Genomic DNA, 17,808 nt, shown 5'->3' with positions numbered 1-17,808 from the left:
TTAAAGCCTCCGCTGCTCGAATTGAGATAGGCAAGCCGATCCACCAGCTGGGAACAGTCCAGGAAAAGGTCCTTGAGAGTGATTTTGTGCCTCTTTGGGATGGCACCACGAGGCGTCGTTCACTTGCAGAACGCAAGCATAGGTCTGAACCAGCGACTTTAGGTATATAGCTGCAGAGCCAGTGGTTATCTTCTAGGCAAACATCAGTATCTTGAATCTGATGCGAACAGCTATTGGTAGCCAGTGCAAAATTATGAAGAAAGGTGTGACGTGGGCTTTCTTTGGCTCGTTGAAGACCACTCTCGCTGCTGCATCCTGGATCAGTTGCAGAGGCTTGATAGTACGTGCCGGAAGACCCGCCAAGGGAGCATAACAGTAGCCCAGTCTGGAGAAAACAAAGAGCTTGGACAAGGAGTTGTGTGGCCTGCTCTGATTGGAAGGGTTTAATCTTCCGAACTTTGTATAAGGCAAATCTGCAGGACCGGGCCAGTGCAGCAATATGGCCTTTGAAACTTCACAAAATCTCAGGAGGATGTGGCCATGTGTTACATGAATATGAGAGGGATGCTATTACTGCCTTCATTCAGTGTTAGCCAGCATGAATGCAGAATTTTCACTTCATTGTATACAAAAGGATGGCACGGGTCTACACGCAATGTCGCTGGATGAGATTCAGGGAATTTACCTAGAACCTCACAGTTTTCCACAAAACATCATTTCACCTTCCCTGAAGAGGAGCTGTGGCCTTTTGCCCCCAGGAGACACAGGGAAACCCACACGGAAGGGGACAGAGAACCTCACTCTTTCTTTCTAAGCCACGGGTGTCAAACTCAGTCCCTGGAAGGCCGGAGACCTGCAGAGTTTAGATTCAAGCCTGATTGAACACACCTGATCCAACTAATCATGGCCTTCAGGCTCATTTGAAAACTACATGCCTTGTGTGTTTGAGAAGGGTTGGAAGAACACTCTACAGGGCTCGGGCCCTAAAGGAATTTAGTTTGATAGCCCTGGTCTAAGCGCTCTCAGTGATCAAAAAAAAGCACCACTCTGCCCCGAGTGAGGCTCGAACTCACGACCTTCAGATTATGAGACTGACGCGCTGCCTAACTGCGCCAACGAGGCTTGTGGGCTAAAGGGCGCCCAAACAGAGAATAAGTAGTTTCTAGATCCGTGCATTCAGGTTTGGCTCCAACAGGCCATCCCTAGCCAACCAAGTGTGTCAGTATGGCCGAGCGGTCTAAGGCGCTGCGTTCAGGTAGCAGTCTCCCCTGGAGGTGTGGGTTCGAATCCCACTTCTGACAGATCTATACTTTGGCTGCAGACAGAGACTTCAGTCTTCTGCTACGTTGAGCCAGCAGGGCGTTAACTTTGACAAAACACAGCATTTGGCAAATGCTAGTATTCATTGGGCAGGCGTTGAAGACAAGGATGAGATTTTAGACACTTTTTGAAAATGGTTAAAGCCTCCGCTGATTGAATTGAGATAGGCAAGCCGATCCACCAGCTGGGAACAGTCCAGGAAAAGGTCCTTGAGAGTGATTTTGTGCCTCTTTGGGATGGCACCACGAGGCGTCGTTCACTTGCAGAACGCAAGCATAGGTCTGAACCAGAGACTTTAGGTATATTGCTGCAGAGCCAGTGGTTATCTTGTAGGCAAACATCAGTATCTTGAATCTGATGCGAACAGCTATTGGTAGCCAGTGCAAAATTATGAAGAGAGGTGTGACGTGGGCTTTCTTTGGCTCGTTGAAGACCACTCTCGCTGCTGCATCCTGGATCAGTTGCAGAGGCTTGATAGTACGTGCCGGAAGACCCACCAAGGGAGCATAACAGTAGCCCAGTCTGGAGAAAACAAAGAGCTTGGACAAGGAGTTGTGTGGCCTGCTCTGATCGGAAGGGTCTAATCTCCCGAACGTTGTATAAGGCAAATCTGCAGGACCGGGCCAGTGCAGCAATATGGCCTTTGAAACTTCACAAAACCTCAGGACGACGTGGCCATGTGTTACATGAATATGAGAGGGATTCTATTACTGCCTTCATGCAGTGTTAGCCAGCATGAATGCAGAATTTTCACTTCATTGTATATGAAAGGATGGCACGGGTCTACACGCAATGTCGCTGGATGAGATTCAGGGAATTTACCTGGAACCTCACAGTTTTCCACAAAACCTCATTTCACCTGCCCTAAAGAGGAGCTGTGGCATTTTGCCCCCAGGAGACACAGGGAAACCCACACGGAAGGGGACAGAGAACCTCACTCTTTCTTTCTTAGCCACGGGTGTCAAACTCAGTCCCTGGAAGGCCGGAGACCTGCAGAGTTTAGATTCAAGCCTGATTGAACACACCTGATCCAACTAATCATGGCCTTCAGGCTCATTTGAAAACTACATGCCTTGTGTGTTTGAGAAGGGTTGGAAGAACACTCTACAGGGCTCGGGCCCTAAAGGAATTTAGTTTGATACCCCTGGTCTAAGCGCTCTCAGTGATCAGAAAAAAGCACCACTCTGCCCCGTGTGAGGCTCGAACTCACGACCTTCAGATTATGAGACTGACGCACTGCCTAACTGCGCCAACGAGGCTTGTGGGCTAAAGGGCGCCCAAACAGAGAATAAGTAGCTTCTAGATCCGTGCATTCAGGTGTGTCTCCAACAGGCCATCCCTAGCCAACCATGTGTGTCAGGATGGCCGAGCGGTCTAAGGCGCTGCGTTCAGGTCGCAGTCTACCCTGGAGGCGTGGGTTCGACAAGGATGAGTTTTTAGACACTTTTTGAAAATGGTTAAAGCCTCCGCTGCTCGAATTGAGATAGGCAAGCCGATCCACCAGCTGGGAACAGTCCAGGAAAAGGTCCTTGAGAGTGATTTTGTGCCTCTTTGGGATGGCACCACGAGGCGTCATTCACTTGCAGAACGCAAGCATAGGTCTGAACCAGCGACTTTAGGTATATTGCTGCAGAGCCAGTGGTTATCTTGTAGGCAAACATCAGTATCTTGAATCTGATGCGAACAGCTATTGGTAGCCAGTGCAAAATTATGAAGAGAGGTGTGACGTGGGCTTTCTTTGGCTCATTTAAGACCACTCTCGCTGCTTCATCCTGGATCAGTTGCAGAGGCTTGATAGTACGTGCCGGAAGACCCGCCAAGGGAGCATAACAGTAGCCCAGTCTGGAGAAAACAAAGAGCTTGGACAAGGAGTTGTGTGGCCTGCTCTGATCGGAAGGGTCTAATCTTCCGAACTTTGTATAAGGCAAATCTGCAGGACTGGGCCAGTGCAGCAATATGGCCTTTGAAACTTCACAAAACCTCAGGAGGATGTGGCCATGTGTTACATGAATACGAGAGGGATGCTATTACTGCCTTCATTCAGTGTTAGCCACCATGAATGCAGAATTTTCACTTCATTGTATATAAAAGGATGGCACGGGTCTACACGCAATGTCCCTGGATGAGATTCAGGGAACTTACCTGGAACCTCACAGTTTTCCACAAAACATCATTTCACCTGACCTGAAGAGGAGCTGTGGCCTTTTGCCCCCAGGAGACACAGAGAAACCCACACGGAAGGGGACAGAGAACCTAACTCTTTCTTTCTAATCCACGGGTGTCAAACTCAGTCCCTGGAAGGCCGGAGACCTGCAGAGTTTAGATTCAAGCCTGATTGAACACACCTGATCCAACTAATCATGGCCTTCAGGCTCATTTGAAAACTACATGCCTTGTGTGTTTGAGAAGGGTTGGAACAACACTCTACAGGGCTCGGGCCCTAAAGGAATTTAGTTTGATACCCCTGGTCTAAGCGCTCTCAGTAATCAGAAAAAAAGCACCACTCTGCCCCGTGTGAGGCTCGAACTCACGACCTTCAGATTATGAGACTGACGCGCTGCCTAACTGCACCAACGAGGCTTGTGGGATAAAGGGCGCCCAAACAGAGAATAAGTAGCTTCTAGATCCTTGCTTTCAGGTGTGGCTCCAACAGGCCATCCCTAGCCAATCAAGGGTGTCAGGATGGCCGAGCGGTCTAAGGCGCTGCGTTCAGGTCGCAGTCTCCCCTGGAGGCGTGGGTTCGAATCCCACTTCTGACAGATCTATACTTTGGCTGAGGACAGAGACTTCAGTCTTCTGCTACGTTGAGCCAGCAGGGCGTTAACTTTGACAAAACACAGCATTTGGCAAATGCTAGTATTCATTGGGCAGGCGTTGAAGACAAGGATGAGTTTTTAGACACTTTTTGAAAATGGTTAAAGCCTCCGCTGATTGAATTGAGATAGGCAAGCCAATCCACCAGCTGGGAACAGTCCAGGAAAAGGTCCTTGAGAGTGATTTTGTGCCTCTTTGGGATGGCACCACGAGGCGTCGTTCACTTGCAGAATGCAAGCATAGGTCTGAACCAGCGACTTTAGGTATATTGCTGCAGAGCCAGTGGTTATCTTGTAGGCAAACATCAGTATCTTGAATCTGATGCGAACAGCTATTGGTAGCCAGTGCAAAATTATGAAGAAAGGTGTGACGTGGGCTTTCTTTGGCTCGTTTAAGACCACTCTCGCTGCTGCATCCTGGATCAGTTGCAGAGGCTTGATAGTACGTGCCGGAAGACCCGCCAAGGGAGCATAACAGTAGCCCAGTCTGGAGAAAACAAAGAGCTTGGACAAGGAGTTGTGTGGCCTGCTCTGATCGGAAGGGTCTAATCTTCCGAACTTTGTATAAGGCAAATCTGCAGGACCGGGCCAGTGCAGCAATATGGCCATTGAAACTTCACAAAACCTCAGGAGGATGTGGCCATGTGTTACATGAATATGAGAGGGATGCTATTACTGCCTTCATTCAGTGTTAGCCAGCATGAATGCAGTATTTTCACTTCATTGTGTACAAAAGGATGGCACGGGTCTACACGCAATGTCGCTGGATGAGATTCAGGGAATTTACCTGGAACCTCACAGTTTTCCACAAAACATCATTTCACCTTCCCTGAAGAGGAGCTGTGGCCTTTTGCCCCCAGGAGACACAGGGAAACCCACACGGAAGGGGACAGAGAACCTCACTCTTTCTTTCTAAGCCACGGGTGTCAAACTCAGTCCCTGGAAGGCCGGAGACCTGCAGAGTTTAGATTCAAGCCTGATTGAAAACACCTGATCCAACTAATCATGGCCTTCAGGCTCATTTGAAAACTACATGCCTTGTGTGTTTGAGAAGGGTTGGAAGAACACTCTACAGGGCTAGGGCCCTAAAGGAATTTAGTTTGATACCCCTGGTCTAAGCGCTCTCAGTGATCAGAAAAAAGCACCACTCTGCCCCGTGTGAGGCTCGGACTCACGACCTTCAGATTATGAGACTGACGCGCTGCCTAACTGCGCCAACAAGGCTTGTGGGCTAAAGTGCGCCCAAACAGAGAATAAGTAGCTTCTAGATCCGTGCATTCAGGTGTGGCTCCAACAGGCCATCCCTAGCCAACCAAGTGTGTCAGGATGGCCGAGCGGTCTAAGGCGCTGCGTTCAGGTCGCAGTCTCCCCTGGAGGCGTGGGTTCGAATCCCACTTCTGACAGATCTATCCTTTGGCTGCAGACAGAGACTTCAGTCTTCTGCTACGTTGAGCCAGCAGGTCGTTAACTTTGACAAAACACAGCATTTGGCAAATGCTAGTATTCATTGGGCAGAAGTTGAAGACAAGGATGAGTTTTTAGACACTTTTTGAAAATGGTTAAAGCCTCCGCTGATTGAATTGAGATAGGCAAGCCGATCCACCAGCTGGGAACAGTCCAGGAAAAGGTCCTTGAGAGTGATTTTGTGCCTCTTTGGGATGGCACCACGAGGCGTCGTTCACTTGCAGAACGCAAGCATAGGTCTGAACCAGCGACTTTAGGTATATTGCTGCAGAGCCAGTGGTTATCTTGTAGGCAAACATCAGTATCTTGAATCTGATGTGAACAGCTATTGGTAGCCAGTGCAAAATTATGAAGAGAGGTGTGACGTGGGCTTTCTTTGGCTCGTTGAAGACCACTCTCGCTGCTGCATCCTGGATCAGTTGCAGAGGCTTGATAGTACGTGCCGGAAGACCCGCCAAGGGAGCATAACAGTAGCCCAGTCTGGAGAAAACAAAGAGCTTGGACAAGGAGTTGTGTGGCCTGCTCTGATCGGAAGGGTCTAATCTCCCGAACGTTGTATAAGGCAATTCTGCAGGACCGGGCCAGTGCAGCAATATGGCCTTTGAAACTTCACAAAACCTCAGGACGACGTGGCCATGTTTTACATGAATATGAGAGGGATTCTATTACTGCCTTCATGCAGTGTTAGCCAGCATGAATGCAGAATTTTCACTTCATTGTGTACAAAAGGATGGCACGGGTCTACACGCAATGTCGCTGGATGAGATTCAGGGAATTTACCTGGAACCTCACAGTTTTCCACAAAACATCATTTCACCTTCCCTGAAGAGGAGCTGTGGCCTTTTGCCCCCAGGAGACACAGGGAAACCCACACGGAAGGGGACAGAGAACCTCACTCTTTCTTTCTAAGCCACGGGTGTCAAACTCAGTCCCTGGAAGGCCGGAGACCTGCAGAGTTTAGATTCAAGCCTGATTGAAAACACCTGATCCAACTAATCATGGCCTTCAGGCTCATTTGAAAACTACATGCCTTGTGTGTTTGAGAAGGGTTGGAAGAACACTCTACAGGGCTAGGGCCCTAAAGGAATTTAGTTTGATACCCCTGGTCTAAGCGCTCTCAGTGATCAGAAAAAAGCACCACTCTGCCCCGAGTGAGGCTCGGACTCACGACCTTCAGATTATGAGACTGACGCGCTGCCTAACTGCGCCAACAAGGCTTGTGGGCTAAAGTGCGCCCAAACAGAGAATAAGTAGCTTCTAGATCCGTGCATTCAGGTGTGGCTCCAAAGGGCCATCCCTAGCCAACCAAGTGTGTCAGGATGGCCGAGCGGTCTAAGGCGCTGCGTTCAGGTCACAGTCTCCCCTGGAGGCGTGGGTTCAAATCCCACTTTTGACAGATCTATCCTTTGGCTGCAGACAGAGACTTCAGTCTTCTGCTACGTTGAGCCAGCAGGGCGTTAACTTTGTCAAAACACAGCATTTGGCAAATGCTAGTATTCATTGGGCAGAAGTTGAAGACAAGGATGAGTTTTTAGACACTTTTTGAAAATGGTTAAAGCCTCCGCTGATTGAATTGAGATAGGCAAGCCGATCCACCAGCTGGGAACAGTCCAGGAAAAGGTCCTTGAGAGTGATTTTGTGCCTCTTTGGGATGGCACCACGAGGCGTCGTTCACTTGCAGAATGCAAGCATAGGTCTGAACCAGCGACTTTAGGTATATTGCTGCAGAGCCAGTGGTTATCTTGTAGGCAAACATCAGTATCTTGAATCTGATGCGAACAGCTATTGGTAGCCAGTGCAAAATTATGAAGAGAGGTGTGACGTGGGCTTTCTTTGGCTCGTTGAAGACCACTCTCGCTGCTGCATCCTGGATCAGTTGCAGAGGCTTGATAGTACGTGCCGGAAGACCCGCCAAGGGAGCATAACAGTAGCCCAGTCTGGAGAAAACAAAGAGCTTGGACAAGGAGTTGTGTGGCCTGCTCTGATCGGAAGGGTCTAATCTCCCGAACGTTGTATAAGGCAAATCTGCAGGACCGGGCCAGTGCAGCAATATGGCCTTTGAAACTTCACAAAACCTCAGGACGACGTGGCCATGTGTTACATGACTATGAGAGGGACTCTATTACTGCCTTCATTCAGTGTTACACAGCATGAATGCAGAATTTTCACTTCATTGTATATGAAAGGATGGCACGGGTCTACAAGCAATGTCGCTGGATGAGATTCAGGGAATTTACCTGGAAGCTCACAGTTTGCCACAAAACCTCATTTCACCTGCCCTGAAGAGGAGCTGTGGCATTTTGCCCCCAGGAGACACAGGGAAACCCACACGGAAGGGGACAGAGAACCTCACTCTTTCTTTCTTAGCCACGGGTGTCAAACTCAGTCCCTGGAACGACGAGGCGTCGTTCACTTGCAGAACGCAAGCATAGGTCTGAACCAGCGACTTTAGGTATATTGCTGCAGAGCCAGTGGTTATCTTGTAGGCAAACATCAGTATCTTGAATCTGATGCGAACAGCTATTGGTAGCCAGTGCAAAATTATGAAGAGAGGTGTGACGTGGGCTTTCTTTGGCTCGTTTAAGACCACTCTCACTGCTGCATCCTGGATCAGTTGCAGAGGCTTGATAGTACGTGCCGGAAGACCCGCCAAGGGAGCATAACAGTAGCCCAGTCTGGAGAAAACAAAGAGCTTGGACAAGGAGTTGTGTGGCCTGCTCTGATCGGAAGGGTCTAATCTCCCGAACTTTGTATAAGGCAAATCTGCAGGACCGGGCCAGTGCAGCAATATGGCCTTTGAAACTTCACAAAACCTCAGGAGGATGTGGCCATGTGTTACATGAATATGAGAGGGATGCTATTACTGCCTTCATTCAGTGTTAGCCAGCATGAATGCAGAATTTTCACTTCATTGTATATAAAAGGATGGCACGGGTCTACACGCAATGTCGCTGGATGAGATTCAGGGAATTTACCTGGAACCTCACAGTTTTCCACAAAACATCATTTCACCTGCCCTGAAGAGGAGCTGTGGCCTTTTGCCCCCAGGAGACACAGGGAAACCCACACGGAAGGGGACAGAGAACCTCACTCTTTCTTTCTAAGCCACGGGTGTCAAACTCAGTCCCTGGAAGGCCGGAGACCTGCAGAGTTTAGATTCAAGCCTGATTGAACACACCTGATCCAACTAATCATGGCCTTCAGGCTCATTTGAAAACTACATGCCTTGTGTGTTTGAGAAGGGTTGGAACAACACTCTACAGGGCTCGGGCCCTAAAGGAATTTAGTTTGATACCCCTGGTCTAAGCACTCTCAGTGATCAGAAAAAAGCACCACTCTGCCCCGTGTGAGGCTCGAACTCAAGACAAGGATGAGTTTTTAGACACTTTTTGAAAATGGTTAAAGCCTCCGCTGCTCGAATTGAGATAGGCAAGCCGATCCACCGGCTGGGAACAGTCCAGGAAAAGGTCCTTGAGAGTGATTTTGTGCCTCTTTGGGATGGCACCACGAGGCGTCGTTCACTTGCAGAACGCAAGCATAGGTCTGAACCAGCGACTTTAGGTATATTGCTGCAGAGCCAGTGGTTATCTTGTAGGCAAACATCAGTATCTTGAATCTGATGCGAACAGCTATTGGTAGCCAGTGCAAAATTATGAAGAGAGGTGTGACGTGGGCTTTCTTTGGCTCATTGAAGACCACTCTCGCTGCTGCATCCTGGATCAGTTGCAGAGGCTTGATAATACGTGCCGGAAGACCCGCCAAGGGAGCATAACAGTAGCCCAGTCTGGAGAAAACAAAGAGCTTGGACAAGGAGATGTGTGGCCTGCTCTGATCGGAAGGGTCTAATCTCCCGAACGTTGTATAAGGCAAATCTGCAGGACTGGGCCAGTGCAGCAATATGGCCTTTGAAACTTCACAAAACCTCAGGACGACGTGGCCATGTGTTACATGAATATGAGAGGGATTCTATTACTGCCTTCATGCAGTGTTAGCCAGCATGAATGCAGGATTTTCACTTCATTGTATATGAAAGGATGGCACGGGTCAACAGGCAATGTCGCTGGATGAGATTCAGGGAATTTACCTGGAAGCTCACAGTTTGCCACAAAACCTCATTTCACCTGCCCTGAAGAGGAGCTGTGGCATTTTGCCCCCAGGAGACACAGGGAAAACCACACGGAAGGGGACAGAGAACCTCACTCTTTCTTTCTTAGCCACGGGTGTCAAACTCAGTCCCTGGAACGACGAGGCGTCGTTCACTTGCAGAACGCAAGCATAGGTCTGAACCAGCGACTTTAGGTATATTGCTGCAGAGCCAGTGGTTATCTTGTAGGCAAACATCAGTATCTTGAATCTGATGCGAACAGCTATTGGTAGCCAGTGCAAAATTATGAAGAGAGGTGTGACGTGGGCTTTCTTTGGCTCGTTTAAGACCACTCTCGCTGCTGCATCCTGGATCAGTTGCAGAGGCTTGATAGTACGTGCCGGAAGACCCGCCAAGGGAGCATAACAGTAGCCCAGTCTGGAGAAAACAAAGAGCTTGGACAAGGAGTTGTGTGGCCTGCTCTGATCGGAAGGGTCTAATCTTCCGAACTTTGTATAAGGCAAATCTGCAGGACCGGGCCAGTGCAGCAATATGGCCTTTGAAACTTCACAAAACCTCAGGAGGATGTGGCCATGTGTTACATGAATATGAGAGGGATGCTATTACTGCCTTCATTCAGTGTTAGCCAGCATGAATGCAGAATTGTCACTTCATTGTATATAAAAGGATGGCACGGGTCTACACGCAATGTCGCTGGATGAGATTCAGGGAATTTACCTGGAACCTCACAGTTTTCCACAAAACATCATTTCACCTGCCCTGAAGAGGAGCTGTGGCCTTTTGCCCCAGGAGACACAGGGAAACCCACACGGAAGGGGACAGAGAACCTCACTCTTTCTTTCTAAGCCACGGGAGTCAAACTCAGTCCCTGGAAGGCCGGAGACCTGCAGAGTTTAGATTCAAGACTGATTGAACACACCTGATCCAACTAATCATGGCCTTCAGGCTCATTTGAAAACTACATGCCTTGTGTGTTTGAGAAGGGTTGGAACAACACTCTACAGGGCTCGGGCCCTAAAGGAATTTAGTTTGATACCCCTGGTCTAAGCACTCTCAGTGATCAGAAAAAAGCACCACTCTGCCCCGTGTGAAGCTCGAACTCACGACCTTCAGATTATGAGACTGATGCGCTGCCTAACTGCACCAAAGAGGCTTGTGGGCTGAAGGGCGCCCAAACAGAGAATAAGTAGCTTCTAGATCCGTGCATTCAGGTGTGGCTCCAACAGGCCATCCCTAGCCAACAAAGTGTGTCAGGATGGCCGAGCGGTCTAAGGCGCTGCGTTCAGGTCGCAGTCTCCCCTGGAGGCGTGGGTTCGAATCCCACTTCTGACAAATCTATCCTTTGGCTGCAGACAGTCTTCTGCTACGTTGAGCCAGCAGGGCGTTAACTTTGACAAAACACAGCATTTGGCAAATGCTAGTATTCATTGGGCAGGCGTTGAAGACAAGGATGAGATTTTAGACACTTTTTGAAAATGGTTAAAGCCTCAGCTGATTGAGTTGAGATAGGCAAGCCGATCCACCAGCTGGGAACAGTCCAGGAAAAGGTCCTTGAGAGTGTTTTTGTGCCTCTTTGGGATGGCACCACGAGGCGTCGTTCACTTGCAGAACGCAAGCATAGGTCTGAACCAGCGACTTTAGGTATATTGCTGCAGGGCCAGTGGTTATCTTGTAGGCAAACATGAGTATCTTGAATCTGATGCGAACAGCTATTGGTAGCCAGTGCAAAATTATGAAGAGAGGTGTGACGTGGGCTTTCTTTGGCTCGTTGAAGACCACTCTCGCTGCTGCATCCTGGATCAGTTGCAGAGGCTTTCTTAGGCTCGTTTAAGACCACTCTCGCTGCTGCATCCTGGATCAGTTGCAGAGACTTGATAGTACGTGCCGGAAGACCCGCCAAGGGAGCATAACAGTAGCCCAGACTGGAGAAAACAAAGAGCTTGGACAAGGAGTTGTGTGGCCTGCTCTGATCGGAAGGGTCTAATCTTCCGAACTTTGTATAAGGCAAATCTGCAGGACCGGGCCAGTGCAGCAATATGGCCATTGAAACTTCACAAAACCTACGGAGGATGTGGCCATGTGTTACATGAATATGAGAGGGATGCTATTACTGCCTTCATTCAGTGTTAGCCAGCATGAATGCAGAATTTTCACTTCATTGTATACAAAAGGATGGCACGGGTCTACACGCAATGTCGCTGGATGAGATTCAGGGAATTTACCTGGAACCTCACAGTTTTCCACAAAACATAATTTCACCTTCCCTGAAGAGGAGCTGTGGCCTTTTGCCCCCAGGAGACACAGGGAAACCCACACGGAAGGGGAAAGAGAACCTCACTCTTTCTTTCTAAGCCACGGGTGTCAAACTCAGTCCCTGGAAGGCCGGAGACCTGCAGAGTTTAGATTCAAGCCTGATTGAACACACCTGATCCAACTAATCATGGCCTTCAGGCTCATTTGAAAACTACATGCCTTGTGTGTTTGAGAAGGGTTGGAACAACACTCTATAGGGCTCGGGCCCTAAAGGAATTTAGTTTGATACCCCTGGTCTAAGCGCTCTCAGTGATCAGAAAAAAAGCACCACTCTGCCCCGTGTGAAGCTCGAACTCACAACCTTCAGATTATGAGACTGACGCGCTGCCTAACTGCGCCAACGAGGCTTGTGGGCTAAAGTGCGCCCAAACAGAGAATAAGTAGCTTCTAGGTCCTTGCATTCAGGTGTGGCTCCAACAGGCCATCCCTAGCCAAGCAAGGGTGTCAGGACGGCCGTGCGGTCTAAGGCGCTGGGTTCAGGTCGAAGTCTCACCTGGAGGCATGGGTTCGAATCCCACTTCTGACAGATCTATTCTTTGGCTGCAGACAGAGACTTCAGTCTTCTGCTACGTTGAGCCAGCAGGATGTTAACTTTGACAAAACACAGCATTAGGCAAATGCTAGTATTCGTTTGGGAAAGCGTTGAAGACAAGGATGAGTTTTTAGACACTTTTTGAAAATGGTTAAGGCCTCCGCTGCTCGAATTGAGATAGGCAAGCCGATCCACCAGATGGGAACAGTCCAGGAAAAGGTCCTTGAGAGTGATTTTGTGCCTCTTTGGGATGGCACCACGAGGCGTCGTTCACTTGCAGAACGCAAGCATAGGTCTGAACCAGCGACTTTAGGTATATTGCTGCAGAGCCAGTGGTTATCTTGTAGGCAAACATCAGTATCTTGAATCTGATGCGAACAGCTATTGGTAGCCAGTGCAAAATTATGAAGAGAGGTGTGACGTGGGCTTTCTTAGGCTCGTTTAAGACCACTCTCGCTGCTGCATCCTGGATCAGTTGCAGAGACTTGATAGTACGTGCCGGAAGACCCGCCAAGGGAGAATAACAGTAGCCCAGTCTGGAGAAAACAAAGAGCTTGGACAAGGAGTTGTGTGGCCTGCTCTGATCGGAAGGGTCTAATCTTCCGAACTTTGTATAAGGCAAATCTGCAGGACCGGGCCAGTGCAGCAATATGGCCATTGAAACTTCACAAAACCTCAGGAGGATGTGGCCATGTGTTACATGAATATGAGAGGGATGGTATTACTGCCTTCATTCAGTGTTAGCCAGCATGAATGCAGAATTTTCACTTCATTGTATACAAAAGGATGGCACGGGTCTACATGCAATGTCGCTTGATGAGATTCAGGGAATTTACCTGGAACCTCACAGTTTTCCACAAAACATAATTTCACCTTCCCTGAAGAGGAGCTGTGGCCTTTTGCCCGCAGGAGACACAGGGAAACCTACACGGAAGGGGACAGAGAACCTCACTCTTTCTTTCTTAGCCACGGGTGTCAAACTCAGTCCCTGGAATGACGAGGCGTCGTTCACTTGCAGAACTTAAGCATAGGTCTGAACCAGCGACTTAAGGTATATAGCTGCAGAGCCAGTGGTTATCTTGTAGGCAAACATCAGTATCTTGAATCTGATGCGAACAGCTATTGGTAGCCAGTGCAAAATTATGAAGAGAGGTGTGACGTGGGCTTTCTTTGGCTCGTTGAAGACCACTCTCGCTGCTGCATCCTGGATCAGTTGCAGAGGCTTGATAGTACGTGCCGGAAGACCCGCCAAGGGAGCATAACAGTAGCCCAGTCTGGACAAAACAAAGAGCTTGGACAAGGAGTTGTGTGGCCTGCTCTGATCGGAAGGGTCTAATCTTCCGAACTTTGTATAAGGCAAATCTGCAGGACCGGGCCAGTGCAGCAATATGGCCTTTGAAACTTCACAAAACCTCAGGAGGATGTGGCCATGTGTTACATGAATATGAGAGGGATGCTATTACTGCCTTCATTCAGTGTTAGCCAGCATGAATGCAGAATTTACACTTCATTGTATATAAAAGGATGGCACGGGTCTACACGCAATGTCGCTGGATGAGATTCAGGGAATTTACCTGGAACCTCACAGTTTTCCACAAAACATCATTTCACCTGCCCTGAAGAGGAGCTGTGGCCTTTTGCCCCCAGGAGACACAGGGAAACCCACACGGAAGGGGACAGAGAACCTCACTCTTTCTTTCTAAGCCATGGGTGTCAAACTCAATCCCTGGAACGACGAGGCGTCGTTCACTTGCAGAACGCAAGCATAGGTCTGAACCAGCGACTTTAGGTATATTGCTGCAGAGCCAGTGGTTATCTTGTAGGCAAACATCAGTATCTTGAATCTGATGCGAACAGCTATTGGTAGCCAGTGCAAAATTATGAAGAGAGGTGTGACGTGAGCTTTCTTTGGCTCGTTGAAGACCACTCTCGCTGCTGCATCCTGGATCAGTTGCAGAGGCTTGATAGTACGTGCCGGAAGACCCGCCAAGGGAGCATAACAGTAGCCCAGTCTGGACAAAACAAAGAGCTTGGACAAGGAGTTGTGTGGCCTGCTCTGATCGGAAGGGTCTAATCTTCCGAACTTTGTCTAAGGCAAATCTGCAGGACCGGGCCAGTGCAGCAATATGGCCTTTGAAACTTCACAAAACCTCAGGAGGATGTGGCCATGTGTTACATGAATATGAGAGGGATGCTATTACTGCCTTCATTCAGTGTTAGCCAGCATGAATGCAGAATTTTCACTTCATTGTATATAAAAGGATGGCACGAGTCTACACGCAATGTCGCTGGATGAGATTCAGGGAATTTACCTGGAACCTCACAGTTTTCCACAAAACATCATTTCACCTGCCCTGAAGAGGAGCTGTGGTCTTTTGCCTCCAGGAGACACAGGGAAACCCACACGGAAGGGGACAGAGAACCTCACTTTTTCTTTCTAAGCCACGGGTGTCAAACTCAGTCCCTGGAAGGCCGGAGACCTGCAGAGTTTAGATTCAAGCCTGATTGAACACACCTAAACCAACTAATCATGGCCTTCAGGCTCATTTGAAAACTACATGCCTTGTGTGTTTGAGAAGGGTTGGAACAACACTCTACAGTGCTCGGGCCCTAAAGGAATTTAGTTTGATACCCCTGGTCTAAGCACTCTCAGTGATCAGAAAAAAAGCACCACTCTGCCCCGTGTGAGGCTCGAACTCACGACTTTCAGATTATGAGACTGATGCGCTGCCTAAATGCACCAACGAGGCTTGTGGGCTGAAGGGTGCCCAAACAGAGAATAAGTAGCTTCTAGATCCTTGCATTCAGGTGTGGGTCCAACAGGCCATCGCTAGCCAATTAAGGGTGTCAGGATGGCCGAGCGGTCTAAGGCGCTGCGTTCAGGTCACAGTCTCCCCTGGAGGCATGGGTTCGAATCCCACTTCTGACAGATCTATCCTTTGGCTGCAGACAGAGACTTCACTCTTCTGCTACGTTGAGCCAGCAGGTCGTTAACTTTGACAAAACACAGCATTTGGCAAATGCTAGTATTCATTGGGCAGAAGTTGAAGACAAGGATGAGTTTTTAGACACTTTTTGAAAATGGTTAAAGCCTCCGCTGATTGAATTGAGATAGGCAAGCCGATCCACCAGCTGGGAACAGTCCAGGAAAAGGTCCTTGAGAGTGATTTTGTGCCTCTTTGGGATGGCACCACGAGGCGTCGTTCACTTGCAGAACGCAAGCATAGGTCTGAACCAGCGACTTTAGGTATATTGCTGCAGAGCCAGTGGTTATCTTGTAGGCAAACATCAGTATCTTGAATCTGATGTGAACAGCTATTGGTAGCCAGTGCAAAATTATGAAGAGAGGTGTGACGTGGGCTTTCTTTGGCTCGTTGAAGACCACTCTCGCTGCTGCATCCTGGATCAGTTGCAGAGGCTTGATAGTACGTGCCGGAAGACCCGCCAAGGGAGCATAACAGTAGCCCAGTCTGGAGAAAACAAAGAGCTTGGACAAGGAGTTGTGTGGCCTGCTCTGATCGGAAGGGTCTAATCTCCCGAACGTTGTATAAGGCAAATCTGCAGGACCGGGCCAGTGCAGCAATATGGCCTTTGAAACTTCACAAAACCTCAGGACGACGTGGCCATGTGTTACATGAATATGAGAGGGATTCTATTACTGCCTTCATGCAGTGTTAGCCAGCATGAATGCAGAATTTTCACTTCATTGTGTACAAAAGGATGGCACGGGTCTACACGCAATGTCGCTGGATGAGATTCAGGGAATTTACCTGGAACCTCAAAGTTTTCCACAAAACATCATTTCACCTTCCCTGAAGAGGAGCTGTGGCCTTTTGCCCCCAGGAGACACAGGGAAACCCACACGGAAGGGGACAGAGAACCTCACTCTTTCTTTCTAAGCCACGGGTGTCAAACTCAGTCCCTGGAAGGCCGGAGACCTGCAGAGTTTAGATTCAAGCCTGATTGAAAACACCTGATCCAACTAATCATGGCCTTCAGGCTCATTTGAAAACTACATGCCTTGTGTGTTTGAGAAGGGTTGGAAGAACACTCTACAGGGCTAGGGCCCTAAAGGAATTTAGTTTGATACCCCTGGTCTAAGCGCTCTCAGTGATCAGAAAAAAGCACCACTCTGCCCCGTGTGAGGCTCGAACTCACGACCTTCAGATTATGAGACTGACGCGCTGCCTAACTGCGCCAACAAGGCTTGTGGGCTAAAGTGCGCCCAAACAGAGAATAAGTAGCTTCTAGATCCGTGCATTCAGGTGTGGCTCCAACAGGCCATCCCTAGCCAACCAAGTGTGTCAGGATGGCCGAGCGGTCTAAGGCGCTGCGTTCAGGTCGCAGTCTCCCCTGGAGGCGTGGGTCCGAATCCCACTTCTGACAGATCTATCCTTTGGCTGCAGACAGAGACTTCAGTCTTCTGCTACGTTGAGCCAGCAGGTCGTTAACTTTGACAAAACACAGCATTTGGCAAATGCTAGTATTCATTGGGCAGAAGTTGAAGACAAGGATGAGTTTTTAGACACTTTTTAAAAATGGTTAAAGCCTCCGCTGATTGAATTGAGATAGGCAAGCCGATCCACCAGCTGGGAACAGTCCAGGAAAAGGTCCTTGAGAGTGATTTTGTGCCTCTTTGGGATGGCACCACGAGGCGTCGTTCACTTGCAGAACGCAAGCATAGGTCTGAACCAGCGACTTTAGGTATATTGCTGCAGAGCCAGTGGTTATCTTGTAGGCAAACATCAGTATCTTGAATCTGATGCGAACAGCTATTGGTAGCCAGTGCAAAATTATGAAGAAAGGTGTGACGTGGGCTTTCTTTGGCTCGTTTAAGACCACTCTCGCTGCTGCATCCTGGATCAGTTGCAGAGGCTTGATAGTACGTGCCGGAAGACCCGCCAAGGGAGCATAACAGTAGCCCAGTCTGGAGAAAACAAAGAGCTTGGACAAGGAGTTGTGTGGCCTGCTCTGATCGGAAGGGTCTAATCTTCCGAACTTTGTATAAGGCAAATCTGCAGGACCGGGCCAGTGCAGCAATATGGCCATTGAAACTTCACAAAACCTCAGGAGGATGTGGCCATGTGTTACATGAATATGAGAGGGATGCTATTACTGCCTTCATTCAGTGTTAGCCAGCATGAATGCAGTATTTTCACTTCATTGTGTACAAAAGGATGGCACGGGTCTCCACGCAATGTCGCTGGATGAGATTCAGGGAATTTACCTGGAACCTCACAGTTTTCCACAAAACATCATTT

At 48.9% G+C, this 17,808-nt stretch overlaps 13 non-coding genes across 13 annotated transcripts; 7 read left to right on the top strand and 6 right to left on the bottom strand.

The window, feature by feature from the left end:
- Positions 1 to 1,048: 1,048 nt before the first annotated feature.
- Positions 1,049 to 1,122, bottom strand: trnam-cau (transfer RNA methionine (anticodon CAU)). The gene has a single exon. It is a non-coding gene; the product is annotated as a tRNA-Met (tRNA).
- A 96-nt stretch (positions 1,123 to 1,218) lies between these two features.
- Positions 1,219 to 1,301, top strand: trnal-cag (transfer RNA leucine (anticodon CAG)). Its single transcript has one exon. It is a non-coding gene; the product is annotated as a tRNA-Leu (tRNA).
- Positions 1,302 to 2,505: 1,204 nt separating this feature from the next.
- trnam-cau (transfer RNA methionine (anticodon CAU)) lies at positions 2,506 to 2,579 on the bottom strand. Its single transcript has one exon. It is a non-coding gene; the product is annotated as a tRNA-Met (tRNA).
- A 1,247-nt stretch (positions 2,580 to 3,826) lies between these two features.
- Positions 3,827 to 3,900, bottom strand: trnam-cau (transfer RNA methionine (anticodon CAU)). Its single transcript has one exon. It is a non-coding gene; the product is annotated as a tRNA-Met (tRNA).
- Positions 3,901 to 3,996: 96 nt separating this feature from the next.
- On the top strand, positions 3,997 to 4,079 carry trnal-cag (transfer RNA leucine (anticodon CAG)). The gene has a single exon. It is a non-coding gene; the product is annotated as a tRNA-Leu (tRNA).
- A 1,204-nt stretch (positions 4,080 to 5,283) lies between these two features.
- On the bottom strand, positions 5,284 to 5,357 carry trnam-cau (transfer RNA methionine (anticodon CAU)). Its single transcript has one exon. It is a non-coding gene; the product is annotated as a tRNA-Met (tRNA).
- Positions 5,358 to 5,453: 96 nt separating this feature from the next.
- On the top strand, positions 5,454 to 5,536 carry trnal-cag (transfer RNA leucine (anticodon CAG)). Its single transcript has one exon. It is a non-coding gene; the product is annotated as a tRNA-Leu (tRNA).
- Positions 5,537 to 6,910: 1,374 nt separating this feature from the next.
- Positions 6,911 to 6,993, top strand: trnal-cag (transfer RNA leucine (anticodon CAG)). The gene has a single exon. It is a non-coding gene; the product is annotated as a tRNA-Leu (tRNA).
- A 3,958-nt stretch (positions 6,994 to 10,951) lies between these two features.
- Positions 10,952 to 11,034, top strand: trnal-cag (transfer RNA leucine (anticodon CAG)). Its single transcript has one exon. It is a non-coding gene; the product is annotated as a tRNA-Leu (tRNA).
- A 1,254-nt stretch (positions 11,035 to 12,288) lies between these two features.
- On the bottom strand, positions 12,289 to 12,362 carry trnam-cau (transfer RNA methionine (anticodon CAU)). The gene has a single exon. It is a non-coding gene; the product is annotated as a tRNA-Met (tRNA).
- A 3,031-nt stretch (positions 12,363 to 15,393) lies between these two features.
- trnal-cag (transfer RNA leucine (anticodon CAG)) lies at positions 15,394 to 15,476 on the top strand. The gene has a single exon. It is a non-coding gene; the product is annotated as a tRNA-Leu (tRNA).
- Positions 15,477 to 16,680: 1,204 nt separating this feature from the next.
- trnam-cau (transfer RNA methionine (anticodon CAU)) lies at positions 16,681 to 16,754 on the bottom strand. Its single transcript has one exon. It is a non-coding gene; the product is annotated as a tRNA-Met (tRNA).
- A 96-nt stretch (positions 16,755 to 16,850) lies between these two features.
- On the top strand, positions 16,851 to 16,933 carry trnal-cag (transfer RNA leucine (anticodon CAG)). Its single transcript has one exon. It is a non-coding gene; the product is annotated as a tRNA-Leu (tRNA).
- Positions 16,934 to 17,808: the final 875 nt, after the last annotated feature.

The sequence above is a fragment of the Carassius carassius genome, chromosome 22, assembly GCF_963082965.1.
Source record: "Carassius carassius chromosome 22, fCarCar2.1, whole genome shotgun sequence".
In the NCBI taxonomy this organism is placed as follows: Eukaryota; Metazoa; Chordata; class Actinopteri; order Cypriniformes; family Cyprinidae; genus Carassius; species Carassius carassius.
Note: the sequence above shows the minus strand (reverse complement) of the source record. Positions and strands in the feature narration are given on the sequence as shown.